At 47.5% G+C, this 7153-nt stretch overlaps 1 long non-coding RNA gene across 1 annotated transcript; it reads left to right on the top strand.

Moving 5' to 3' along the window:
• The first annotated feature begins 3653 nt into the window (after positions 1–3653).
• Positions 3654–6071, top strand: LOC125945506 (uncharacterized). Its single transcript, XR_007466943.1, has 3 exons — positions 3654–3709; positions 4575–4686; positions 4896–6071. It is a non-coding gene; the product is annotated as an uncharacterized LOC125945506 (long non-coding RNA).
• The last annotated feature ends 1082 nt before the right edge of the window (positions 6072–7153 follow it).

The following is a 7153-nucleotide window of genomic DNA, read 5'->3' as shown; positions in this document are numbered from 1 at the left end:
GAGCGAACGGTTCGTACAGCTATGCGATTTACCACGACTCCGAAAATTAGATTCATCACCACCATCTGCATATTTTTATGTCCACTACAAGACGGCCTGGCGAGCGATCTCCAAGTACCCCTGTCTCTTAACTTAGGCCATGCGATCTGCAACACTCGGGGCGCGGAAAAACTGCCTAAGAAGGAAGACAGCGCGCATGAAGTTAGCAGCCATCCCTGCTCGCCCTTGATCATTGCAGCCCCTAATGATTACGAACAATTGGATACGGCACGCGGGCCGCATAAGCGTCAACCGTGCACAGTCATTCGCAGCTGCGGCAGGGCTAGATGAGAAGACGCGTGCTCTCCTCCCCATGGGCGCATTTGATCACTTGAACTCCAAATAACCCGAATATTGAGCGCGCGGGAAGATAATGTCCATCAAGCCGCCATCCTTTTGGGCTCAGCATTACGGGCTTTTTCTTTTACGAACTTTATACGGAATATCATGGCGAAGACGACACCGAAAATTTGCCTGGAGTGTCGATACAATTGCTGTCGCAATAAAAGGAGAAATAGAAAACTGGCATCGAGCTCGCTTCTACCGCGAATGCGGACGTTGCAATGTGCACCGGCTAAAAACACAGCATGAGCACCAACAACAAAACCAACAGTGGGCACCTTGCTTATCGGTACTTCGCCAGAACTCGTCTGACGCTGAAAAGGAAGCGTAGTTTCCACCGTATAAGCACCAGCGTAAACGTAACACTAGGCGCGCGGGGAGACAGCGCACCAAGGGACCATCCATCTCGTATGGCCCAAGCTTGAACTCGGCGCAGATTCACTCCAAAATAAAACGCGTGACCCGCGTATGTATGGCACAGGCAGGAAAAGTAGGAGTTGAGGACACGTGTGTTCTAGCTGCTAGGCGAAAGAAGACTCCACGCCGCTATCAAGAAGGTTCCTCAGTTCACGTGTTTCCATCAGCGAGTGGAGTGTACCGCCAGATGTTCTATGAAGTACTTGACACAGTGCTTTCTTCGTTAAACAACTGGCATCCACCTGATATGTGGCAGCATAAGTCCCACATTGAGCAGCTTGCCACAGGGAAGGAAGACGAAGCATATATAACATAATTCTACGGTGACGACCTTGAACAAAAACGCCTGATTTTGCACAGAAATATGCTGATTGACATTTTAAGCAAGCCAAGGTCCGCATCATTGCACACATTCGAGGACGTCGTGCACGTGTGTGTGGGGGGCAATGGCGAACACCGGCGAAACCTTTTGCCGGAAATGGCCATGCCAGACAGACAGACAAAGAATTTTATTAACTAGGTCCTGAGAAGCCCTGCCCTAGGGCAGAGCTGCGGGCCGCTCCCACGCGGGAACGGGTAGGCCGAGCCTAACCACCGCATCGTGGGCTCTCTGGACAGCCCAAGTTTGGCGTGAAAGTTCTGAGCCCTTGATGGCAGAGCCCCATTCTTCTTCCGTGATACGATTGGGTCCCTGTAACGAGGTGCATCGCCAGAGCATGTGTTCTAGATTGCCAATAGCCGCACAGTCGGGGCAAGTAGAGCTAAAAGCCTCTGGAGTGATCGAATGAAAAAGGGCCAGGTTGGGATATGACTTAGTCTGATGCATGCGTGAAGTGGACGACAGAGGTATAGCCAGTTTGCTATGAGGGGGAGGATAAGTCCTCCTACCCAGGTGATAGTGCTTAGTGATTTCGTTGAAAGTAGTGAGATTGTCCCGAAACTCGAGAACCCCGGCCTCTGAGCTCGCCCTTGATCCCGCGCGGTGGGTTAGTGGGGGCGCTTGGGAGTGGGCGATGTCATTGAGATTGGGCAAGGAGTCAAGCTGGGGGCCGAGGTGCGCCGGAAACCACGTGATGGTGTGCGTAGAGATGATCTTGTTCTTGAGAATCTTGTGAGCCTCCTCAGCAATGCACCCTGAAGCGAAAGCCCTGACCACCGATCTCGAATCAGTGAAGATTTGTGTTCTGCTGTTATCTAGGAGTGCCATAGCAATTGCGACCTGCTCCGCTCTGGATGGAGTTGAGCACTTAAAGGAAGCTGCATTCACTATCTGTCCGTTGTGATCAACGATGGCAGTGGCGAAGTTAGGCGACTGTCCATATTTGGCTGCGTCAACAAAACATGACGAGTGGGGATCGTCTTTGATACTCTTAAGGAGGGCGAGGGCCCTTGCCCTGCGTCTGCCTACGTTCTGTTGAGCATGAACATTGCGGGGAAACGGTGCGACTCGTATATTGTTCCTTTGATCTTCTGAGATTTGATATTTCCGTTCTTCCATGAGTATAGGGTTGATCCCAAGAACCGTGAAGATCTTCTTTCCAGCCGGGGTGCAGGATAGACGGGCCAGTTGGGCCGATTCCTGGGCCTCAATTATCTCGTCTAATGTGTTATGCACTCCTAGTTGCATAAGGAGGTCCGTGCTCGCCCGTAACGGAATGCCTAGTACTCTTTGGTGCTCTTTCTGATGAGCGTGTTAAGTTTTTTTCTTTTCGGAGTTATACCAATTGTGCATGGCTACCACATAAACTATGTGACTCAGGAGGAAGGCGTGGAATAACCTGAGGAGGTTGTCTTCCCGAAGGCCTCCACGCCTATTCGAGAGACTGTTGATGAGCCTGATCATGTTCTCGGTTTTGGCTGTGAGCTTGTTGAGCGTCGTATTGTTACTGCCATTAGATTCGATGAACATGCCCAGGACCCGAATGGTGTCGACTCTGGTGATGGTACAGCCGCTTTTAGTGTTCAGTTTTATGTCTATTTCAGACAGCGGTTTCCAGCCTCTAGGTTTGGGACCTCTCCTGACTGACCTGTAGAGGAGGAGCTCAGACTTGCTCGGGGAGCATCTAAGCCCCGTACTTTCCAGGTACATCTCTGTTTGATCTACAGCCTCCTGCAATTAAGCCTAATTCAACATCTCCTTCGCTTCCTCCGGTGCACCAGATTGTCATGTCATCGGCGTAGAGCGTGTGATTGATCCCTTTTATGTTGGAGAGCCTTTCCGATAGTTTCTTCATGGCAATGTTAAAAAGTAGTGGTGAGACTACCGCTCCTTGTGGCGTGCCTCTGGGGCCCAAACTGAAATTGTCAGACTGGAGGTCACCAATTTTGAGCGTGGCCTTGCGATCCCTGAGGAATGAGCTTATGTATCTGTGGAAGGCTTCTCCCAAATTGAGCTCTGAGATGGAGTTCAGAATGTGCGCATGGGAGACATTGTGAAACGCCTTCTCCAGGTCTAGGCCTAAGATGACCTATTTTTAGATTCAACCTACAAACTTACTCCCACGTACGCTTATCGAAGTGTTATTTTATGACAAAGAGTACATATTTATTATTCCTAATTATCGATCCTAATTTGGAGTAGTAACACTATTGTTTTTTTGTCATTATAGACGCAAAATAACGTTCATCATCATCGACCTCCCACGTGACCTCTCGCCTGGATTTAAAATTTTTACCGGTATTTTCAGGACACGGTAAGCACGGATTCATTGGTCGGTACACTTATTTGTGCTAAAACCACTTTATTGCGCTTCGACACCTCGCGTTGTTTAACTTGGGGTGAAGTCACGTGTTTGCGAGCTGAGATGTAAGCCCGAAAGCTAGGTTTTGGTCGTGAACCAAAAGCATATGCGGAACAAGTATGCATCGAAACGGGAGCCGGATTCTGCTGCGACTGAGGATGGCAATACCGGTGAGTCGTTTAACATTGCTGCTTGAATCATTATTTAATATTCGTCTCGTTAATTCGCAGGCGGAGGCAAGTTAACGACCTAAATCCTGCATTACATATGGGTAGTCGGGACCCTACGTTGCCGTTTCTGAAATAAACCTGTAGTTGCGAGGCCGTCGCTATACACACAATCACGAAAGAAAGAGAGCGATATCGGAACGCGCAGCACGTTTTTCATCTCGTTGTAGCCGTGGCCTTGGGCGACTGAGTAGCCTTATCAATATGGTTTTTTTTCTTCGAGTGCACCGGCAACTTCTTTCGTCCACAAAACCGATTAACCCTTTGGTAAACTAAAGTGAAAGTACTGAATTTATTGTATTAAACAATTGCACGCATAATAATTAACCCATATTTCGTACCTGTTGGTTCCAAGTGTTCTTGCTGTTAAGTTTGGTTTACCTTAGGGCATTTATTTTTGCAGTAGTGGAGCGGTGCATCGCGGTCGTGCAGAAAAAGAATGCATCAGTTCTAATAGCTTTATGTCTTTCATGCGTTTGCTTGTGGAACCAGCCGTGTGATCACTTATAGTGTATAAATGAGCGCAAAAATGTTCTCATTTGTGATCCTAATAATACTTCAGGTGTTCACACGCATTGTAGTTAGGCAGACATCAATTTTATGGGCAGTAGCAATATTTAGTTATTTAACATGCTGCTTAAGCTCCCTAGAACAAACGGTGTACATTTACATGTGTTGTGCAGTCAGAAACCATTACAATATATATATATATATATATATATATATATATATAATCACAGCTTTTTGCATCTCATATTGTGAAATTGTGTTTTTTCAATTTTTGATGCAGACAAAATTTCTCTTCCAGACATGAAGTAAAGAGGACGGCACCAGTGTAAAGCAACACACTACACACACTAAAGAGAAGCTACTGCCTGCTACAACCAGGTCATCGTGTGGACTTTTGCTGCTACTACAAGGTAAACAACACCGGGTTCAGAAATAAATATCCTTGATATACGCTGTATTGGCTTGCTAGTCTTGAGATACATTGTTATTTATTTGTAGCAGATGATATGAATGTTTGTTCATATTTACGGTGCAGCATAATTAATTCAAACATAGAAAGCACTACACGAGTTTGGCTAACCTCTGCTGTATCTCATGTGTTACTGTTCTGCCCCAACAGAGTCTGCACCAAGCACATCTTGGCACTCATCACAGGAGCCCTCATATATCTACACCAACAGGAAGGGGCTGGAGCCGAACTGAAGCCGAAAGAAGCAGGTCCAGAAGTATTTGGATGAGATACTGTGTTAGTAAGTCTACGTAGGACTGTATCAAGACTGAAAAGCGCCTCAGCCATCATTCCACCAGCACGCATAATGGCAGAGTCATCTAGGTACCTCAACAAAAGAAATTCTTCGTGTTCAGATGCGCCTGCAACCTCTGAACAAGCATGGGCGATGCTGGCCAAAAGAGTTCCATTAGTTTGCCCTTCCTTAGTTAGCTTCCTGGCCTTGTCAAATTCAATTTGTGCCAAGTATAAATTTTTTCTATGAATGCAAGCTTTTTCATTCCCCATTCTTGCTAGATATCATTCTTCCTTATCCAAACATAAAGGTGAACTGATTTTTTGCTCATACTTAAGGCCCGTCATTGTCTATTAGCATAACATCTTTGTAGCAGTATTCTCTACTGTACGTTGCCATGTTAAATTCCTCTCCTGAAATAGCAGATGCCGCATCGGCATGTGACTTGCATTACCCTTTGCACCGCGTGCTATGTAGCATTTCACTTTTCTTAATGTTATTGGCCTTCACTGCTTGCAGAGCCGAGTGGCTTGCTGAATGCAAGCTTTCTCATTCCCATATTTAATTCTTGGTCTCGTTCAAAACTGCTCTTCTTGCTCAATAGCCTGGGTTTTTGTGCAAGCTACACTGAAGTGGTTGATTGCAGAATCTGGTTGCAGAAACTTGGTCGTGGTCGCTGTGTTACGTTTTTCGGATTTGGGGGGCCTGGTAAGTTGCATTGGGAAGCAGTCTCTCGAGGTAAGCGCCTGCTCCTGCAGTCCGTACAACGACATAGACTCCCAATTTACACGCACCTTGATTGGTGCTCCCCATTCCGTCCTTTCCTGCTGCAGCCGTGTGCAAATTTTGCTTGTGACCTTCGTTGGCCGTGATTTGGCGTCAACAGAGAGCAGCATACATGTTTACATGGTCCGAAGTGTATGAAGTTGATAGCCACATGGGTGGAAAGGCCCACAGAAGTGGCTGCTGAAGGTGATGCCCAAGAAACCGACTTGTCCATATTGAGACAAAGTGGGGCACCAAGTGTGAGCCACATATTAGCGGCCCCCGAAAGAAAATTTCCCAACTGTTTACTGCTCAGATGACACAGCTGTTGCAAACAGCCGCAACACCAATCACCAAATCTCTTGCTTGTGCTGAAGAACAGGTAGCCAGGGGTGCTATGCAGGATGCGCCGAGTTTCTCGTTCGCACGAGTTTTACCCGAGTTTGCTCGATGGCAGTCAGTGAACGGAGATAGCAAGGAACGTGCAATAACAGCAGGCAAAAAGAAATGTCGAGATAAAGCCGCGTATGACAACATGAGCGCACCCTGCGCAGCACAGCTTCCGCGCTTCAAGCACAGAGGACTGCGCAACAAAGCGCGCCAGCGCCGCGTATTGTTATCAACGTATTATCGCAACTTAGCAATACCGTGACTGTCCCACTGTCTATCTGCACACTTGCCGTGAGCCGCTTGCCACGCCTTTCTCGGGCGCGTCAAAGGCGTGCCTCCTCCTTCGGGCATTATCTTTCTATCCTCTCTCGAATGCGAACAGGGCACATGCGGTGCATTCTTCCACCTACACTTTCCCTCAGTCGAATACATTGAAATACAACAAATAAAATAACGAACCTTTTATTTCTTAAGTATCGGTTTTTCGTTTTGAATGCTATAAATTTGTGATGACAAACGGACATCGAGTGAATTATTAAATTTTACACTTTTTTGCCGCGAGTGGCGACAGTGAGGCGAAAGCTTACAAGCGGATACACTCTAGAGGGTCGCACGCACGAGGGAGATCATACGGTGAACAGTCACCAGGGGCGCTGTAGTGCTATTCTCGATAAAATCGATGCGATAATGACGCATAAAGTCAGTCATGACAATGATCTATTAGGGGAATGGCAACGCAGCGCTGCGGCATGGCTGTTCACCGCTGGTGCTTTCACTGAGGCGGCTATTAAGGCCGCCGCTTTACCAACTGAAACGACACTCTAGCCATAGAGACGGGGGTAACGGCTGTCGCTGCAAAATTGCTGTGCGGTATTGTAGGGTCCGTAGTGACGCAGCACAGTGAAAATGCACCAGTTCATCTGCGTGCGCGAAGTCTCCGCGATGCATTGCGAAGAAGAGCGTGCTGCCCAGCGACACA

Source organism: Dermacentor silvarum, chromosome 5 (assembly GCF_013339745.2).
Source record: "Dermacentor silvarum isolate Dsil-2018 chromosome 5, BIME_Dsil_1.4, whole genome shotgun sequence".
In the NCBI taxonomy this organism is placed as follows: Eukaryota; Metazoa; Arthropoda; class Arachnida; order Ixodida; family Ixodidae; genus Dermacentor; species Dermacentor silvarum.
Note: the sequence above shows the minus strand (reverse complement) of the source record. Positions and strands in the feature narration are given on the sequence as shown.